The sequence below is a fragment of the Pseudophryne corroboree genome, chromosome 1, assembly GCF_028390025.1.
Source record: "Pseudophryne corroboree isolate aPseCor3 chromosome 1, aPseCor3.hap2, whole genome shotgun sequence".
Classification (NCBI taxonomy): domain Eukaryota; kingdom Metazoa; phylum Chordata; class Amphibia; order Anura; family Myobatrachidae; genus Pseudophryne; species Pseudophryne corroboree.
Window position 1 is genome coordinate 525128851 of NC_086444.1, and position 22199 is coordinate 525151049.

The following is a 22199-nucleotide window of genomic DNA, read 5'->3' on the forward strand; positions in this document are numbered from 1 at the left end:
TCCGGATATCTGCTTCCCAGAAACACAGAAGCACCACTTCACACACATGTAATCCTCTGCCAGCGATGTGTGTGTGTGACGGCGCACTTCAGAAACTGAGAGGAGGGGGCCCTGACTGATTCAGCAGATCAGCACTAGAAGTGTGGAAAGGTAAGGACAGATGGACAGCTATATACATACAATGGGGGTAATTCTGAGTTAATCGCAGCAGGAACTTTGGGGGTCATTCTGAGTTGATTGCAGCAGCAAGTTTGCTAGCAGTTGGGCATAACCATGTGCACTGCAGGGGAGGCAGATATAACGTGCAGAGAGAGTTAGATTTGGGTGGGTTATTTTGTTTCTGTGCAGGGTAAATACTGGCTGCTTTATTTTTACACTGCAATTTAGATTGCTGATTGAACACACCCCACCGAAATCTAACTCTCTCTGCACATGTTATATCTGCCTCCCCTGCAGTGCACATGGTTTTGCCCAACTGCTAACAAAGTTCCTGCTGCGATCAACTCAGAATTACCCCCATTATGTGTGTGTGCAGTGTACTGTAACACAGTGTGTGCATGTGAGAAGTGAACAGTAATTGTGTGTGTGTGTGTTTGTTGTTTGGTAAAGTGCAGTGTAACCCGGTGTGTATGTATGTTGGAGCAGTGCAGTGTAACCCTGTGTGTGTGTGTGTGTGTGTGTGTGTGTGTTTGTTTGTTTGTGTGTGTGTGCGTGTGCTGGAGCAGTTCAGTGTTACCCAGTGTGTGTCTACTGGAGCAGTGCAGTGTAACCGTGTGAGTGTGTGCTGGAGCATTTCAGTCTAACCCGGTGCATGTGTGTATACTGGAGCATTGCAGTGTAACCCTGTGTGTGCCTGTGTGTGCATGTATGTGGGCTGGAGCAGTTTAGTGTAACCAGTATGTGTCTGCTGGAGCAGTGCAGTGTATCCCTGTGTGTGTACTGGGGCAGTGCAGTGTAACCGTATGTGTGTGCTGGAGCAGTTCAGTGTAACCCGGTGCATGTGTGTGTACTGGAGCATTGCAGTGTAACATAGTTTGTGTTTGCTGGAGCAGTGCAGAGTAACCCAGTGTGTGGGTGTACTGGAGCAGAGCAGTGTAACCCTGTGTGTGTGTGCTGGAGCAGTGCAGTGTAACCCAGCATTTTTATCTGTTGATAAAGTCGTCCGTTGTGTTGTATTTCCTCATTTTATTATAACTATGGTACGTGATCTAACCACCATAACCCTGTATATCCTTATCTATTTGGAATATATCTAGGTCATCCTTAAAAGTGTTGACCGAGTCTGCCATTACTACTTTCTCAGGCAGGGAATTCCAAACACGTATTGTCCTTACTGTTGTCAGGCTCTGGAGCCTTACCTCCGGCGGGTGCTCCCGCAGGTTACCATCCCGCTGGTTGGTGCGGCTGCAGCGGCAGGGAGCTGCTGGCGGCGGGTCCTTCTGGACGGATGTGCGGCTGCCAAGGGCTGGGGGCAAAGAGATCGCTGCGGTAAGGTCCTCTAGTGGTGACACAGTATAGTGTGTCAGAGACAGAAGCTGGCTAAAACTGTGTGCTAACGGCTAAGTATGTCTCCTGTGCTGGGGGCAGCCATGTTGGAGACCAGAGTATTACCAATGAAGTTCCCAATCTGTGTCCAGCCAATCCTGTGTGTTCTCCCCTTACAAAAGGGGGCTGGCTCAGAGGGAGAGTGCCAGTGCTTCATGTTACCTCCTTGTGAAAGGTTCTCCAGCTCTGTGCTCCCAGGTTACTTCTGGTTCCCTGGTCCTGGTTGCTCTCATCCATCGGTCACCTAAATGCTGCTGCAGTCCTGCTGTCTGCGTCCGTCGCCACTCGTGGAAGCGCTCACGGGGTCCCAGGTCGTAGAGGAGCTCCAGGTGCTAACGGTGGTTCCCGCAGACGTCTTCATTTCTTCAAAGTCCAAGTTCTTCAGCCTCGTCTTTCAATCACAAACCACAGTCCTCATTTCTTCAAAGTCCAAGTTCTTCAGCCTAGTCTTTCAATTATAAACCACAGTCCTAATTTCTTTAAAGTCCAAGTTCTTCAGATTCGTCTTTCAATTACAAACCACAGCCTTCATTTCTTCAAAGTCCAAGTTCTTCAGCCTCGTCTTTTAATCATAAAACACAGTCTTCAGTTCTTCTTTAGTAGAGTTCTTCAGCTTCACTCTTCAAGTCATTTAACCATAGACTCTAATTCTTCCAGTTTCTTCAATTACTCCAATATTTGTGTACAGCCTGATTATTCATTAAAACTACAGTTATCTTCCTACGAAGTCCTCCTTTTCTTTACGCCCTCCGGCCAACATTAACACTTAGTTTAGCTTCCACCCCATGAGGAGGAATTACAGTCAGCCACCTCGTTTACTCTCCTCACAGGTAGCTGTCCCTTCAGCCAAAACTCGGTTGTTGGAACCCCAACTTACGCCGAGCGTGACAGTAAGCACTGACAGTAAGCACTGGCCCAATGGATCCGGCAAGTGAGCAGGCTACCGGGGGCGATGCCTCTGTGGATATTCTGTCTCGTCTAAATAAACAGGAGGCCATGCAGGCACAGATTGTACAGTTCATGCAGAATATGTCCACTCGTTTGGATTCTCTTCACACAGCCATTTCCACATCTCGGACTCCAGTTCCAGCTTCCAATCCACCAGCACCTAATCCTCTAGTGTCGATTCCTGTTCCTCGTTTACAACTACTGCCACCCAGTAAATTTGACGGTAGTCCAAAGCAATGTCGAGGGTTCCTCAATCAATGCGAGATCCAGTTTGAGCTTCAGCCAGCTAACTTTCCGTCTGATCGGACCAAAATCGCATACATAATTTCACTTCTGACTGGACCAGCTCTGGATTGGGCTTCACCCTTATGGGAGAGAACTGATCCCATACTCTTGAATTACCCGAAAATTCATGCAACTTTTCGTAAAATCTTTGACGAGCCAGGCCGGACCACCTCTGCCTCTTTGGAGATTCTGCATCTGCATCAGGGAACCCATTTCGTCGCCCAGTACGTGATCCAATTCTGTACTCTGTCTTCCGAAGTGGGCTGGAATGAAGAGGCTCTCATTGCCGCCTTTTGGAACGGTCTCTCCGACAAAATTAAAGATGACCTGGTCACTCACAATGTGCCAGTTAAGCTCGTTTAGCTTATTTCTTTATGTAACAAGGTTGATCTAAGATACAAGGAGCGCTGTCTTGAGAGAACAAGTTTAGAGCGACCCAAATCTCGGCCCTGTCCCACTCCTAGACCATCCTCACTGTCTACTGAAGAACCCATGCAGGTCAACCATTCTCGTCTCACCAATGAGGAACGTCAAAGACGCAGACAGGAAAACCTCTGCATGTATTGTGGGGCGGCCAACCACTTTGTTAAGTCTTGTATTCAACAACCGGGAAACTCCTGCTCCTAGCTTACGGAGGAGAGGTTAAGCTTGAGCATTCCCCAACCAATTTACCAGGAAGGAATCACTGTTGGCTGTATGTCTGGAACTTCCCTCTACCTCCTTTCATGTTACAGCACTTTTGGATTCTGGAGCTGCAGAAAGTTTCATTACTTCCACCTTAGTCCGACAGTCTGAAATACCAACCACTCGTTTGGAACGAGCTATCTCTATCACCGTGGTTGACGGAAGTTATATCCCTGAAGGGATCATCACCCACTGTACAGTTCCTCTAAAGATGAAAGTTGGTATTCTCCATTCTGAAGTTATCTCTTTCCTGGTAATTCTCAAAGCCTCTCAAAAAATAATCCTAGGATTCCCGTGGTTGCAGGAGCACAACCCCCGCTTGGATTGGCAAACTATGGATGTACTCGCCTGGGGGGAGTCGTGTTCTCAAAGCTGTTTATCCACCATCAAGCCACTCTTTACCCTACGCTCCACTGATCTCCTAGATGCCTATCAGCCCTTTACGGACGTGTTCAGTAAGCAAGAGGCTGATACCTTGCCTCCCCACCGAAGTTGGGACTGCCCTATCGATTTACTGCCTGGTAAGGCACCTCCCAGAGGCCGAATGTACCCTTTATCTCTCCCAGAAACCCAAGCGATGTCTGAGTACATACAGGAGAATTTGTCCAAAGGGTTCCTTCGCCCTTGGTCTTCTCCAGCCGGGGCAGGGGTTTTTTTGTTAAGAAGAAGGACGGGGGCCTACGGCCTTGCATCGACTACCGGGCCTCAACAAAATTACAGTTAAGAACAGATACCCCTTGCCTTTGATTCCCGAACTATTTGACCATGTAAAGGGGGCTACCATTTTCACCAAATTGGACCTGCGGGGAGCTTATAACCTTATACGCATTCGCGCAGGAGATGAGTGGAAGACTGCGTTCAATACTCGTGACGGGCATTACGAATATCTGGTGATACCCTTTTGGCTTATGCAATGCTCCAGCAGTCTTTCAGAATTATGTCAACGAGTTATTCTGAGATCTCCTCTATAAGTGCCTGGTTGTGTATCTGGACGATATTCTAATATTTTCCAAAGATCTGAAAGTCCATCGGGAACAAGTCAGAGAAGTCTTGAGACATCTAAGGGCAAATCGACTCTTTCGTAAACTAGAGGAGTGCACGTTTGAGGTTCCCTCCATCCCTTTTTTAGGTTACATCATTTCTGGGAGGGAATTACAGATGTATCCTGCCAAAGTCCATGCAATCAGAGATTGGACCCTTCCTACCACTCTGAAGGGAATCCAGCATTTTTTAGGCTTCGCCAATTTCTATAGGAAGTTTATTACAGATTATTCCTCCATCATTGCCCCGATTACAGCACTAACAAGAAAAGGGTCTAATTCTGCAGCTTGGCCACCTGAGGCACTAAAAGCCTTTTTGTTTCTAAAAGAGGCCTTCGTGTCTGCTCCCATCCTTTGGCAACCTGATCTTAGTCGTCCTTTTCAGGTGGAGGTGGATGCTTCTTCAGTAGGAGTGGGGGCCGTCTTATCCCAGTACTTCGAGGATCAGAAAGCGTATCCTTGTGCTTATTTTTCCCGAAGATTCTCTCCGGCAGAACAAAACTACGCCATTGGAGAACAAGAATTGCTTGCTATAAAACTTGCTTTTGAAGAGTGGAGGTACTTACTGGAAGGAGCTCAGCACCCAATCTCAGTAACCACAGATCACAAAAATCTTTTATATCTTCAGACCGCCCGATGTTTAAACCCACATCAAGCCAGGTGGGCACTGTTCTTCTCACATTTTTCTTTCAAGCTCAGTTATCATCCAGGGTCTCTTTATCAGAAAGCAGATGTGCTTTCTCGTTCATTGAGTTCAGATGAGTCCACAGATCTTCCGGACAGACAATTCATCCTAGATCCTGCCTCCTTTGCTGCAACTCATACTACTCCGCTTCCTCCACCGGGAAAAACCTTCATTGCACCAGAACTCAGAAAAAAACTGCTCACGTGGGCTCATGCCTCACTGTGTATGGGACACGCAGGTAGCCTCAAGACTCTTAAGTTCATCCAACGCTCCTATTGGTGTCCTCATCTGAAGACAGATGTTTTGGAATTCATAGCTGCCTGCCCAAAGTGCGCTTAACATAAATGTCCAAGAGGATCACCATTGGGTCTTCTTCATCTGCTATCGGTACCACAAAAACCCTGGACACACATCTCCATGGACTTTATAACTGACTTACCTGTCTCCAGAGGACGAAACACCATTTGGGTCATTGTTGACCGATTTTCCAAAATGGCGCACTTTGTCCCACTCACAGGTCTTCCAACCGCTCCACAACTATCAAAAATGTTCATATCAGACATCTTCCGGTTACATGGACTTCCACAAGAGATAGTTTCTGATCGAGGGCCTCAGTTTGTGGCTAAATTCTGGAGAGCACTGAGTTCAGCTCTTGTAATGGAATTAAGTTTCTCCTCTGCATACCATCCCCAAATGGATGGCCAGACTGAGAGAGTGAACCAAGACTTAGAGACTTTCCTATGACTCTTCATGTCTTCTTCTAAGGACGATTGGCTGGACTATCTTCTATTTGCTGAATTTGCTCACAATAATCTCTACCATTCCGCTACTCATTCCACACCCTTTTATGTGAATTATGGACTTCATCCACGTGTTACTGCTTTCCAATCTTTTCCAGCTCTCGAAGTACCTGCCACAGAGTTAGCCCTTCAGCAATTCACTAAGATGTGGAAACAAGTTCATGAGGCTCTGCTTAAAACGTCCAATAAATAGTTTTTTGCAGATCGGAAATGGAAGGCTGTCCCTAGTCTCAAAGTGGGTGATCAAGTCTGGATTTCTGCTCGAAACTTAAGACTCAAGGTAACTTCCAAGAAATTTGCCCCCAGATTCATTGGACCATATCTTGTTGAAAAAGTATTGAATCCAGTAGCACACAAAGTGACGTTGCCTCCGTACTTGAAGATCCCAAATGCATTTCACATCTCCTTACTGAAGCCTCTCATACCGAACCATTTTCGGGCTGCACTCCCTAGACCTCCCAAGGTGCAAGCTGCTCAGGGATAAGAATTTGAAGTTCTTAGGATCCTTGACTGTTGTAAAAGAAATGGTCATCTCCAATATCTTATTGATTGGAAGGGATATGGACCGGAAGAAAGGTCCTGGGTTTCTGAAGAGGACGTCCATGCTCCAAGATTAGTCCGGGCCTTTCATACCAAGAATCCGATGAAAGCACAAGGGCGTTCAGTGCCCACCCTAAAAAGGGTGGGTACTGTCAGGCTCCGGAGCCTTACCTCCGGTGGGTGCTCCTGTGGGTTACCATGCCGCTGGCTGGCGCTGCTGTGGCGGCAGGTAGCTGCTGGTGGCGGGTCCTTCTGGACGGATGTGCAGCTGCCAAGGGCCGGGGGCCGAGGGTCTGGAGAGCCGAGCGCTGCGACGGGGATCGCTGCGGTAAGGTACTCTAGTGGTGACACAGTATAGTGTGTCAGAGACAGAAGCTGGCTAAAGCTGTGTGCTGACAGCTAAGTATGTCTCCTGTGCTGGGGGCAGCCATGTTGGAGACCAGAGTATTAACAATGAAGTTCCCAATCTGTGTCCAGCCAATCCTGCGTGTTCTCCCCTTACAAAAGGGGGCTGGCTCAGAGGGAGAGTGCCAGTGCTTCATGTTACCTCCTTGTGAAAGGTTCTCCAGCTCTGTGCTCCCAGGTTACTTCTGGTTCCCTGGTCCTGGTTGCTCTCATCCATCGATTACCTAAACGCTGCTGCAGTCCTGCTGTCTGCGTCTGTTGACACTCGTGGAAGCGCTCACGGGGTCCCAGGTCGTAGAGGAGCTCCAGATGCTAACGGCAGTTCCCACAGACATCTTCATTTCTTCAAAGTCCAAGTTCTTCAGCCTCGTCTTTCAATCACAAGCAGTCCTCAATTCTTCAAAGTCCAAGTTCTTCAGCCTCGTCTTTCAATTACAAACCACAGTCTTCATTTCTTCAAAGTCCAAGTTCTTCAGCCTCGTCTTTCAATCACAAACCACAGTCCTCATTTCTTCAAAGTCCAAGTTCTTCAGCCTCGTCTTTTAATTACAAACCACAGCCTTCATTTCTTCAAAGTCCAAGTTCTTCAGCCTCGTCTTTTAATCATAAAACACAGTCTTCAGTTCTTTTTTAGCGGAGTTCTTCAGCTTCACTCTTCAAGTCATTTAACCATAGACTCTAATTCTTCCAGTTTCTTCAATTACTCCAATATTTGTGTACAGCCTGATTATTCATTACGAAGTCCTCCTTTTCTTTACGTCCTCCAGCCAACGTTAACACTTAGTTTGGCTTCCACCCCATGAGGAGGAATTACATTCAGCCACCTCGTTTGCTCTCCTCACAAGTAGCTGTCCCTTCAGCCAAAACTCGGTTGTCAGAACCCCAACTTACGCCGAGCGTGACAACTGTGAAGAAACCTTTCCGCCTCTGTGTGCGGAATCTCCTCTCCTCTAACCTAAGTGGGTGTCCACATGTTTTCTGTGCTGGTCTTAACAAAAAAAGATCCCCCCAAAAGCTCTGTGTATTGTCCCCTTAAATATTTATAAATGTTGATCATGTACCTTCTTAATCTCCTCTTTTCTAGTGTGAACATGTCAAGCCTTGCAAGTCTTTCCTGGTATTCCAGCGTCTCCATCCCCTTAATTAGTTTGGTCATCGTCCTCTGAACCTTTTCTAGTTCCAGGCTATCCTTTTTGTAGTAGGGTGCCCAAAATTGTGCGCAGTATTCCAGATGGGTCCTCACTAGGGCTTTATATAGTGGGAGTATAACACTCTCCTCCCTTGCATCAATACCCCTCTTTATACATGCTAGTACCTAGTTTGCCTTTCTTGCCACTACCCTACATTGGGTGCTGCTGCTAAGTTTATTATCTATATGAACACCTAAATCTTTTTCCAGTACGGAGTCCCCTAAAATCACTCCATTAAGTATGTAGATGATATTTTTGTTCTTGCTACAAAGGTGCATTACCTTACACTTGTCTGTATTGAACCTCATTCTCCATTTTGCTGCCAATGATTCCAGTTTAAATAAATTGTTCTAGAGAGACTCAGCATATCCCTCCAAATTTATAACCTTACATAGCTTGGTATCGTCTGCAAAAATTTACACCATGCTCTCTAGACCTTCTGGTAGATCGTTAATGAAAATGTTGAATAATAGCAGCCCGAGTACAGATCCTTGCGGCACACCACTTAGAACTTCAGTCCAATTTGGAAATGTTCCATTTACCACAACACGCTGCTCCCTATTATCTAGCCAGTTACTAACCCAAGTGCATATTGTGCTCCCTAGCCCTAGTTCATGTAACTTATAGATAAGTCTCATGTGTGGCACTGTGTCGAAAGCTTTAGAAAAGTCTAATAATCTTTTTGGCTTCAAGGATCTTCTGTACACTATCCCTCAGAATGCTTTCTAGGACTATCCCCACTATAGATGTAAGACTAACTGGTCTATAATTGCCTGGTTCAGCTTTACTTCCCTTTTTGAAGACTGGCACTACTTCTGCTATACACCAGTCTTTGGGAACCATGCCTGATGTAAGTGAATCATTGAAGATTAAAAATAGAGCTCTTGCTAATTCGGAGTGTACCTCCATGAGTACCTGTCACACACCAGAGGCGGCGTTCGCCGCGCTTACCCCTGCGTGTCTGCTGGTCGGTGTTGCGGCCCCTGCCTTCGGTGGGCCGCGGGCTCCGGCGTCTGGCTGACGCGGCTCCCGACGGTTCTCCAGGGCATGGGCGCCACCATGACACCCGGCTTCACGTGGACGGGGGGCGGGTGACGTCATCAGACTGCCCCGCCAATCCAGCGGTGGTGGGGAATTCAAAGTCAGACGGTCAGTCGGTTGAGACTCCGATCTCTTCCTTCTAAGCAAACAGTTAATTCCAGTCCAGACGAACCCATGCAGATTAATCGGTCTCGGCTGTCCCCAGAAGAGCGTCAGCATCGGCGTGAGGGTAGACTTTGCCTCTACTGTGGAGCCGCGAATCATTTCCTCAAGTCTTGCAAGTCTCGCCTGGGAAACGGGCAGTCCTAGCTTGTTCTGGAGAAGTCAAGCTAGGGGTTGTTTCTCAATCTTCTCCGGCAGTGGACTGTCTGCTTTCTGTATCTCTGTTTTCTGAGTCTGAAGAATAAGTATCCTCTGCCGCTCATCACGGAACTTTTCGATAGAGTTCGCGGAGCTCGAGTCTTCACTAAGCTCGATTTAAGGGGAGCTTATAACTTGATACGTATCCGACAAGGGGACGAATGGAAGACGGCCTTCAATACTAGGGACGGGCATTATGAGTACCTGGTAATGCCGTTTGGCCTCAGCAACGCCCCCGCCGTTTTCAGGGATTCATTAATGAAGTCTTTCGGGACATGTTATACCTAAATGTGGTGGTATATTTGGATGATATCCTGATATTTTCGAAGAGTCTCACTGAGCACAGAATACAAGTTAAGGAGGTGCTACTTCGGTTGCGAGAGAACCATCTTTACGGCAAGATTTCCAAATGCACCTTTGAGGTCCCCTCTATTCCATTTCTGGGCTACATTATTTCAGGTACGGAGTTGCGTATGGATCCGGAGAAACTTTCTGCTATTCGGGACTGGACTCAGCCTCTTTCCTTGAAAGCAGTACAACGGTTTCTAGGGTTCGCAAATTACTACCGGAAATTCATAAGGGGTTTCTCTACTATAGTGGCGCCTATTACTGCCCTAACCAAGAAGGGGGCTGACCCAAGCCATTGGTCCTCTGAAGCTGTAGCAGCGTTCGCCCAGTTGAAGGCAGCCTTTATGACCGCTCCGGTGTTCCCGCAACCAGACTTTCTAAAACCATTCTTTCTGGAGGTTGATGCTTCTACGTTAGGCATAGGTGCCGTACTTTCGCAGTACGCTTCAGATGGGAAGTTACATCCATGTGGTTTCCATTCTCGCAAGTTCTCCCCTGCTGAATTAAATTACACCATTGGAGGCAAAGAACTGTTGGCAATAAAATCTGCCTTAGAAGAATGGAGATATCTTTTGGAAGGGGCTAAACACCTAATTACGATTTTCACAGATCACAAGAATTTACTGTATCTTAAGACGGCCCAGTGCTTGAATCCCCATCAAACAAGATGGGCGCTCTTCTTTGCTCAATTTTCGTTTGTCATTAAGTACCGGGCTGGAACTCTTAACACCAAGGCGGATGCCCTATCCCGTTCCTTAATGGCTTCGGATGAGGAGAATTCCGTTGAAAAGGCGTTGATCCTCAGTCCTGTCTCTATTTCTGCGGCTCCCACTGCGTTGGGTCCTCCTCCTGGAAGAATGTCTGTGCCAGCTAAATTTCGACCAAGATTGTTGCAGTGGGCTCACATTTCCAAGTTTTCTGGCCATCCGGGAGTTCAAAAGATGTGGTAATTTCTACGAAGATCTTACTGGTGGGACACTATGAAGAAGGACGTTCAAGAATATGTCAACTCGTGTCCTCAATGTGCTCAGCACAAAATTCTTCGTCTGCCTCCTGCGGGGTTGTTGCACCCATTGTCCATTCCTAAGAGGCCTTGGACTCATATCTCTATGGATTTTGTTACTGAACTGCCTCTCTCTAAGGGTCATAACACCATCTGGGTGATTATCGACCGATTCTCTAAGATGGCACATTTTGTTCCGTTGACCGGATTACCATCAGCTTCTAAGTTGGCTTTGTTATTCATTCGGGAACACTTCCGCCTGCACGGGTTACCTCTGGAAATAGTCTCGGATCGAGGGGTACAGTTTACGGCAAGATTCTGGAGAGCCCTCTGCACGGCCCTACAAATAAAACTCAAGTTTTCATCTGCTTACCATCCACAGACTAATGGGCAAACTGAACGCGTCAATCAAGATCTAGAGACTTTTCTCCATGTTTACCTCTCCCCCTCACAATACAATCGGGTGGAGTTGTTGCCGAGTTTGCCCATAATCATCTATATCACTCCTCGACTGGTGAGTCTCCATTTTTCATTAATTACGGATTTCATCCCCAAGTTCCAGAATTACCCATTTGTCCTCCAAAAGAAGTTCCTGCTGCAGCCTCTACCCTCCAGCATTTTAGTCAAATCTGGAGTCGAGTCCATGCCAATCTCAAGAGAGTTTCCGCTCGCTATAAGTTCTTTGCGGATAGGAAGCGACGGGCAGCTCCTCAATACAAGGTTGGTGACAGGGTATGGCTCTCTACCCGCAATCTTCGTTTAAAGGTGCCCACTATGAAGTTCGCTCTAAGGTTCATTGGTCCTTATCCCGTGTTACAAGTTTTGAATCCGGTTGCCTGCAAATTGGGATTGCCTTCCCATCTCCGGACACCAAATTCCTTCCATGTCTCTCTTCTTCGCCCTCTTGTTTTGAACCGGTTTCATTCCAAGTCCCCAAGGCCAACCTCTGCAGAGGCTGAAGAGGGTACGGACTTTGAGATCAAAGCTATTCTTGATTCTCGCTATCTTCACAAGAAACTGCAGTATTTGGTGGAATGGAAAGGTTTTGGCCCCGAGGAAATGAGCTGGGTCAAAGCTACTGAGGTTACGGCTCCCCGACTGGTGCGGATGTTCCATTCCAGACATCCAACAAAACCTGGAAAGTGTCCAGGGGCCACTCCTGGAGGAGGGGGTACTGTCACACACCAGAGGCAGCGTTCGCCGCGCTTACCCCTGCGTGTCTGCTGGTCGGTGTTGCGGCCTCTGCCTTCGGTGGGCCGCGGGCTCCGGCGTCTGGCTTACGCGGCTCCCGGCGGTTCTCCGGGGCATGGGCGCCGCCATGACACCCGGCTTCACGTGTACGGGGGGCGGGTGACGTCATCAGACTGCTCCGCCAATCCTGCGGTGGCGGGGAATTCAAAGTCAGACGCCGGACGGAGCCTCAGTGCCTGAGTATCGTCTTTCCCTGACGTAGATGCCAGCGCTCTTGTTCCCGACAAGGATCCCTGCATTTGTACTCTAGTGTTTCCGGCATTTCCAGTCTGCCAGTTCGCTGCACCGGTTCCAGTGTACTCAGCGGCCGGTATATCTCTCTGCGGTCCAGTCACCAGTGCTCCTAGGAATCAGCGTGGCTGCGGGCCTCAGTCACCGTTCTCAAGTTCTACAACTTAACAGCATTTAAAACCCCTGCACTTCAGTTCCTCACATCATCAGCGTCTCAGTCATCGTTCTCAAGTTCTACAACTTAACAGCGTCTAAAACCCCTGCACTTCAGTTTCTCACATCATCAGCGTCTCAGTCACCGTTCTCAAGTTCTACAACTTAACAGCGTCAAAAATCCCTGCACTTCAGTTCCTCACATCATCAGCGTCTCAGTCACCGTTTTCAAGTTCTACAACTTAACAGCGTCAAAAACCCCTGCACTTCAGTTATTCACATCATCAGCGTCTCTGTCACCGCTCACTAGTTCTCTATCCATCCGTGCCTTTAACATCATTTATAAGTTATCAGTGACTTTTAAACATCTCCCACAGTTTCTTCAGTTACCAGCATCTCTAATCCTGCTCATAAAACCCTTCAGTGGGTCTGGACATTTCCCTCATTTACCCCTTTCGTCATTTGACTTTAAGTTGTTTCCCTACAATAAAATTCTTCTATATTTCATCAAACTCCACTGTCAGCGTCCTGTATGAGGAGATCCTATATTAGGCCTCCCCTTTTCCAGCTCCGTTGTGGTTCCTCTTCCCAACCATCGGAAGAATCCCCGACACAACACCCTCAGTCTAGGCCAGTGACAGTACCCTTGGATGAATACTATCTGGACAAGGTGACTTATTAATCTTAATTTTTTTCAATTGGTCACAGACTCCCTCCTCACTTAAAAAAACACCAAGCAGTGGAACATTATCCTTATTGGGGTTGGGTGTTAGTTCATGCATCTGGTCCTCTAATGTAAATACTGATGAGAAAAATTAGTTTAATGTATCCACTATATCTTTATAATTTTTTTATTAAGCCTCCCAGTTTGTCCTTTAAAGGGCCTATACTCTCCTTCTTTTATATTTTGCTGTTGATATATAAAAAAAAAATTGGGGGTTTGATTTACTTTCCTTTGCTACTAGCTTTTCACTTTTTACTTTAGCCGTTCTTATTTCTTTTTTGCACATTTTGTTGCAAACCTTATAGTACTGGAATGACTCCGCCTTCCCATCTGATTTGTATTTTCTGAATGCTTGCCTTTTTCTGCCCATTAATTCCTTAAAATTTTAATAAGCCACATTGGTTTGGAATTTTTAGTCCTTTATTTGCTGCCCATTGAAATAAATTTACGAGTAATCTCATCGAGCAGTGATTTTAACGCCTCCCACTTCTCTGTAGTGTTTTTTCTGTGAAAAAACATTTTCCATTCAGTGTCCCTTAAAGCTTCTCTCATCATGTCAAAGTTGGCTTTGCTGAAGTTCAGAGTCCTAGTTGGACCTATATAGGACTGCTTATGAAAATTGATATTGAATGTGACCATATTGTGGTCGCTGTTTCCTGTGTGCTTCCCTACTATATTTTATATCAAATCCCCATTATTTGTCAATAACAGGTCTAAGATTGCGTTGTACCTAGTTGGTTCCTCGATTAGTTGTAGTTATCCTCTAGTGTGTTTAAAAACATATTACCCCTAGCAGTATCGCATGAATTGTTTGTCCAATTTATCTTGGGATAGTTAAACTCTCCCATCACTATTACTTCACCTGCTCCTGCCGCTTTCATTTTGCTTCAGTAACATTTCCTTGTCAGATATATTTATGCCAGGGGGCCTGTAGCATAGCCCCACTACTATCTTTTTTTTCCCTTTCCCCACATGTAATTTCAACCCATAATGTCTCAACAGTGTTTACAATTCTCTCATGAATATCCTCCCATACATCAGGTTTTAAAAACGGCTTTAGGTAAAGACAAACCCGTCCACCCCGTTGTTTGATCTGTCTCTCCTGAACAGCGTATAACCCTCCATATTAACTGACCAGTCATGAGATTCATCCCACCAGGTTTCAGTAATGCCTATAATATCGTACTGATTGCTTGCAGCAAGGATTTCTAGTCCTCCCTTTTTACCTGGTAGGCTTCTAGTGTTTACATACATACAATTAAGATAAGTATTTCTCCTTGCTCTAGAGACATCATTTTCTGTATGCAGTAACGATGACCCATAAACGTCACTAGTCAGTGATTTGGCAATACCCTTGGTAATATTCTTAGTACCCATATTAATGGCCGTGAATTCTGCTTTTTCCCTCCCCCCTTCTCCACCCCCATTTGGTTCACTACCACCATCTTTACTATTCTCACTGCATGACCCATAGTCTCTAACTAAACCCTCCCCCCAGGTTTAAAATCTCCTCCAACTTTCTAACCATCCTTCCCCACAGCACCGCTGCCCCCTCCTCATTCAGGTGCAATCCATCACGACAAAAAAGATGGCACCTGACTGAGAAGTCTGCCCAGTGTTCCAGGAACACAGACCCCTCTTTCCTACACCAGTCCCTAAGCCACACATTTACCTCCCTAATCTCTCTCTGCCTCCCTGGGCTAGCGCGTGGCATGGGTAATATTTCAGAAAATATTACCTTAGATGTCCTTGCCTTAAGTTTTTTGCCTAAGTCTCTATAATCTTTCTTAAGGACATCCCACCTACCACTAACTTTGTTGTTGGTACCAACATGCACCAAGACTGCCGGGTCATTCCCAGCCCCTTCCAAAAATCTATGTACCTGGTCCGCGATATGCCGCACCCGAGCATCCGGGAGACAACAGACTGTACGGCGATCATGGTCCCGGTAGCAGATTGCCCTATCTGTCTTCCTGATAATAGAATCCCTTACCACCACAATCTGACTAGGTGCCTCACTATCTTTTATCCCATCTGCGCCAGAGGGACTGCTCCTCTGGTTGCTAGAGGGAACAGTCTCCTCTGGCACCATCATTTCCTCACTACTATCCACCGAATCTACGTCAAATCGAGCAAACTTGTTGAGGTTTGGTATTTCAGAGATGTCCTGTCTCCCCCCTCTTTTTCTTCCTCCTAACTGTGACCCAGCTGGCTACCTGGTCATCCTCAGCTACTGGTGACCCCTCCTGTAACTCCTCCACCGTTCTATCTAAGCCTTGCTCGAAACTGTGAATCTCTCTCAGACGCGTGATGGTTTGCTCTAGATCAGTTACCAGGGCAATCGTTTGCACACACCCTGTGCAGCTGTATCCACACTGGGACGGTTGCTCCAGGTGCGCATACATCTTGCACAACATGCACTGAGTGAGATCCCCAATCACAGCCCACCCATTTTTTTTAATTAAATGCCAACTCCCTGTTACCTTTAACTAAACAATACAAACTATACTACACAATACAGTACTCTTGCCTAGCTGTGAAGAAAAAACAATAATCACTACAGTGCAATAAAAATGACTGTGTGCTGTAGCAGTGCAGTGTAACCCTGTGTGTGTACTGGAGCAATGCAGCATATCCCAGTGTATGCTGGAGCACCCAGGGTGGGAACTTCATTTGTATGTATAGAACGGGTGTATTAATCACAGTATATTGGGGTATGTGTATATACAGGGGCATGTATATGCTTATTGGTGTGGTATGTGTATATACATATACAGGGGCGTATATATATGTACCGTACTGTGTATTTATGGTGTGTACATGTACAGGAGGATGTATTTCTGTATATGACTTCCATGCCTCAGGTGACAGATACCCTAGTTTCGGCCCTGCAAAACCCGAGGGTCCGTGCGCACCTCTCTATTTTAAAGTCACAGAAATCTTGGCACCTCTCGCAAATTGCAGGCAATTAGTAGTAGTAGGGTAGTACTTTGAAGCCAATTTGCATAAACCCACAGACGGACAACTACCAATAGATGCTGCAGCATTCGCTTTTGCATGCAACTCGGAATCAGGCCCAAGGTGTCAAAGTCTGCATTTGTAAGACTTCCTCTAGAGGGCAATGCCCCCTCCACAAACTCTTCAAACTTTAACATGCTGTTCTTTACAGGATATTACAAGGGGTAATACTGACCTCTGGTGGATATTATAAACATTCTTTGTTACCATCTTATTTTAAGACAACATTTACAGAAGCAAAATCAAAGATCTATAATAATAAGTAAAGCCTCTAAGCAACCATCAAGAGTTATAATTTAGCAGCAAAGTTACAAGAAATTGACATTACATCAAAATCACACAAAAATAAGCAGAAACAAGTGAGAAACAAAGAAGGGTGAAGTCCAGTGGCAAACGCAGGATTTTGAAAGGGGGGGTTTCAAAATAGTTGGTTACAGAACCTTAGAAAAAAAAAGCTCAGCCACCATCAGCCCCTCCTGAACCCCCCTCCATAAACAGAAAGCACATCTACCATCATCCCCCCCAGCACCCCCCTCCATAAGCAGAAAGCATAGCCACCATCATTTCCCCCCCCCCCTAGCACCCCCCTCCATAAGCAGAAAGCACATCTACCATCATCCCCCCCAGCACCCCCCTCCATAAGCAGAAAGCATAGCCACCATCATTCTCTTACATTCTCCCCCTTCCCCTCGTGCTGGTCACACAAACAACTGCTGCAGTTATCAGGACCCTGAGTGCTGTGACCAAGCCAGAATAACTTATTATAGACTCCGGACTATCGCCTCCTCTTACCACCCGGCATGTGTGACACAGACCCACTTCACTGTTGCAGAGTTAGAGAGGGTGAATTTGAAGACACTATTTCTCCTTTGCCGGTTACCATGTGCCCAGGAGTGTAAGTTCATAACAGGTACCTGGAGGCGATACAGATGGTAGTGCTTCCCCCATCCCAACCGGTGTCTGGCAGCACCTTCTCAATGATAGCCAGGACAGGCTCCTATTGGAGCCCCTCTCCCTATGAATCACTTATACCTCTGGCAAATAAGAATTCCCTATTGCCGCAAATTGCGGCTATAAGGAATCTTTATTATAAGGGGATGGCCACAAATGTTAATAGAGATTTTTTTTGAACAATAAGAGTACACAGGACATAAATAAACCCCCCCCCCCCACACCCTAGTAAAGAATGAAACAGATGCCGGACAGAGCAGCCAGATGTTGGATAGAGAGGGGGGCAGACAGATGCTGGGCAGAGAAAGGGGAGGACAGAAAGATGTTGGGCAGAGAGCCGGGAGGACAGCCAGAAGCTGGGCAGAAAAATGGTGGGACAGACAGATGCTGGGCAAAGAGAGGGTGGGAAAGCCTTACGGTGGGCAGAGAGAGGATGGGAGACATGATGGGCAGTGAGAGGGGAGACAGACATTATAGGCAGAGGGGGGGGCAGTCATATTCTGGGCAGAGAGGGAGTAGACAGACATATGCTGGGCAAAGGTTGGGGCAGCAAGATGCTGTGCAGAGGGGGGGCAGATGCTGGGAAGAGAGGGGAGAGATTCTGGGCAGAGAGAGGGTGACACAGCTGCTGGGTACAAGGGGGGGGTGTACAGATGCTAGGCAGAGAGAGGAGGGCAGCCAGATTCTGGCCAGAGAGAGGTGGAGGACAAATGGTAGGCAGAGAGAGGGGTGGCAGATGGTGGGCAGAGAGAGGGGTGGCAGATGGTGGGTAGAGAGAGAGGGAGAAAGATGGTGGGCAGAGAGAGAGAGAGAGAGAGAGAGAGAGAGAGGGGGAGACAGCTGGTGGGTAGAGAGGGAGAAAGATGGTGGGCAGAGAGAGAGGGGGGAGACAGCTAGTGGGCAGAGAAAGGGGAGACAGCTGGTGGGGAGAGAGAGAGAGAGAGAGACAGCTGGTGGGCAGAGAGAGAAGGGGAGACAGCTGGTGGGTACAAAATATAGAGACAGATACATGCAGACAGAAGCAGTGTACAGTGGGTGGCAGAGATAGGCAGGAGTTATGGGAACAGGAGCATAACCCGCGGAGGCAGGCTGATTACTCACAGATGGGCGCCATGTTGAGAGATCTGCAATGTCCCAGGGGTAGAGATGGCTATTGACCATCGCTGATTCAAAATCATCGATGGTTTATGGCCGATGTAGAATACTTTTGCCATCGATGGGGGAGAACCAGATGGTTTACCCCCATCGATGGAAAGGTATAAACAAATACTTTATTTATTTTACGGTGGTGCCGGGACATGGAGCATAGCTCCACCCCCAACACTTGCTAAGCTTCGCTCCTGGTTTTTCATTGGTCCGCGGACCAGCCAGCACCTTTCAGTGATGGCCATCAAGTGGTGCAAACCATCGATGGTTTGTGTACCATCGATGGTTATTGTAGATGGTATCATCAATGGCAACCATCGATGGACACCCCAATGATGGACATCCCTACCCAGGGGTAAGGGAAGCAGGTACCAGTCTCCCCCAATCGGGTACTCTTCTAATCAGCATGTGCCAAGCTCTTCCAATCAGAGCTCAGCACATGCTCTTCTGAGTTATACTGAGATAATGGTCCTCATTCCGAGTTGTTCGCTCGCTAGCTGCTTTTAGCAGCCGTGCAAATGCTAAGCTGCCGCCCTCTGGGAGTGTATCTTAGCTTAGCAGAAGTGCGAACGAAAGGATCGCAACCCTGCTACAAAAAAAGATTGTGCAGTTTCTGAGTAGCTCGAGACTTACTCCTAGCTAGCGATCACTTCAGACTATTTAGTTCCTGTTTTGACGTCACGAACACGCCCTGCGTTCGGCCAGCCACGCCTACGTTTCCCCAGCCACTCCCAGAAACCTCCCACGCGTGCTCGTATGAAGTCATGTAGTATATGCGGAGCCATAAGCTCTTCTCCCCCCACACAGCTAGGCATTCTCTCCTACTGAACCACTAGCGCACGCAGGGGGGGGTTTCTGAGTACCTAGAAACTCCCCCTGCCGCCGATCCATCATTGCAGCTGAATGATTGTTTTGTTTTTTTATGAGGTGAGACGAAGGAGCTGTGTCTGGATCCTGACGAAGGGGTGAAATACCCCGAAACGTTGATTTGCTGATGCAGCTTTTGCACTAAAGTCACTTTGCTATTTCAGTCTCTGAGTGCCGCCTCATTCTTATGCTGTATATATATATATATATATATATATGTATATATATTTTAGAAATGGTGATAGACTTTTTTTTATAACATATATATATATATATATATTTATATATAAAACCACGCAGTGGCACTCACGTATTCACATCTAAAGCTCCAATGTTTCGGGGTTGAGACGCCCCTTTGTCACCTTGAACTCTGAGTGCCACTGCGTGGTTTGTGCGGGTTTCTTTATCAAGTATATCCAGAGGGCACAAGAGCAAATAACTACTGTGGGAGAGTGCTGGTCTAGTGAGACATGTATATATATATATATATATATATATATATATATTATATTTATATAAATATATATATATATTTTATATATGAAGTATATGGGTAGATACAGTGTGTGAATGAATGAATATATATATATATACACACACACCAGTCTCTGCCCCACCATGCTTGGCCCCACCCCCTTTTGAAACCCCCCTTCACAAATCCTGTGTTTTCCCCAATGAACGCAAGAGGTAGTAGAACAGTTTAGGGCATACTAGCCTACTTTTGAAAAATAATTTCAGGGAGATTGTGATAACAATACCTACAAACACAGTGTTAAAGTTCTGAGAGGCGTGTTATAAAAATTACTTACATCCAAATGTAAATGAGCCCCACAGCAGTTAGTAAGACCGACATTAGTGATGTGCACCAGACATTTTTTGGGTTTCGGGTTTTGTGTTTTGGTTTTGGATTCGGCTCCGTGGCCCTCTTTTGGATTCGGACGCGTTTTGGCAAAACCTCCCTTAAAATTTTTTGTCAGATTCGGGTGGTTTTTTTTCATAAACCCCTCAAAAACAGCTTAAATCATAGAATTTGGAGTTAATTTTGATCCCATAGAATTATTAACCTCAATAACCATAATTTCCATTCATTTCCAGTCTATTCTGAACACCTCACAATATTATTTTTAGTCCTAAAATTTGCACCGAGGTCGCTGGATGATTAAGCTAAGCGACCCAAGTGGCCGGCACAAACACCTGGCCCATCTAGGAGTGGCACTGCAGTGTCAGCCAGGATGGCACTTCAAAAAATTGGCCCCAAACATCACATGATGCAAAAATAAATTTTAAAAAAGAGGTGCAAGATGGAATTGTCCTTGGGCCCTCCCACCCACCCTTATGTTGTATAAACAGGACATGCATACTTTAACAAACCCATCATTTCAGCGACAGGGTCTGCCACACGACTGTGGCTGAAATGACTGGTTGGTTTGGGCCCCCACCAAAAAAGAATCAATCAATCTCTCCTTGCACAAACTGGCTCTACAGAGGCAAGATGTCCACCTCCTCCTCATCGGCCGATTCCTCACCCCTTTCACTGTGTACATCCCCCTCCTCACAGAGTATTAATTCGTCCCCACTGGAATCCACCATCTCAGGTCCCTGTGTACTTTCTGGAGGCAATTGCTGGTGAATGTCTCCCCAGAGGAATTGATTATAATTCATTTTGATAAACATCATCTTCTCCACATTTTCTGGAAGTAACCTCGTACGCCGATTGCTGACAAGGTGAGCGGCTGCACTAAACACTCTTTCGGAGTACACACTGGAGGGGGGGCAACTTAGGTAGAATAAAGCCAGTTTCTGCAAGGGCCTCCAAATTGCCTCTTTTTCCTGCCAGTATACGTACGGACTGTCTGACGTGCCTACTTGGATGCGGTCACTCATATAATCCTCCACCATTCTTTCAATGGTGACAGAATCATATGCAGTAACAGTAGACGACATGTCAGTAATCGTTGGCAGGTCCTTCAGTCCGGACCAGATGTCAGCACTTGCTCCAGACTGCCATGCATCACCGCCAGCGGGTGGGCTCGGAATTCTTAGCCTTTTCCTCGCACCCCCAGTTGCGGGAGAATGTGAAGGAGGAGCTGTTGACGGGTCACGTTCCGCTTGACTTGACAATGTTCTCACCAGCAGGTCTTTGAACCTCTGCAGACTTGTGTCTGCCGGAAAGAGAGATACAATGTAGGTTTAAAATCTAGGATCGAGCACGTTGGCCAAAATGTAGTGCTCTGATTTCAACAGATTGACCACCCGTGAATCCTGGTTAAGCGAATGAAGGGCTCCATCCACAAGTCCCACATGCCTAGCGGAATCGCTCTGTTTTAGCTCCTACTTCAATGTCTCCAGCTTCTTCTGCAAAAGCCTGATGAGGGGAATGACCTGACTCAGGATGGCAGTGTCTGAACTAACTTCACGTGTGACAAGTTCAAGGGGTTGCAGAACCTTGCACAACGTTGAAATCATTCATTTTTTAATGTGTGGAATTATATGCCAGTAATATATCTGGAATTAGACGGCAGTAATGTCTGGAATTAGATACCACTAGATAGATACCAGATACCACTGTTACTGGAATGATGATGACCTATGCACAGTGAGAGGACACTACCACAGCACCCTACAGCAGCATGATGCAGCACAAGACACTGGACTTTTAGTCACCACAATGCAGCACTGACACTGAGCACAGATATTAAGCACTGTTCAGGATACTAGAAGTGACATGGAGCTGCAAGATACAGCAATGGACTACTGTACTGTACTTCTATATGCTGGTGGTCACCACATGCAGCACTGTACTACTATATACTGGTCACCACAATGCAGCACAGATATTGTGCACTGATCAGGAGAATAGAACTGAGTCTGACACTGAGCTGCAAGATACAGCAATGGACTACTGTACTGTACTACTATATACTGGTGGTCACCACAATGCAGCACTGTACTACTATATACTGGTCACCACAATGCAGCACAGA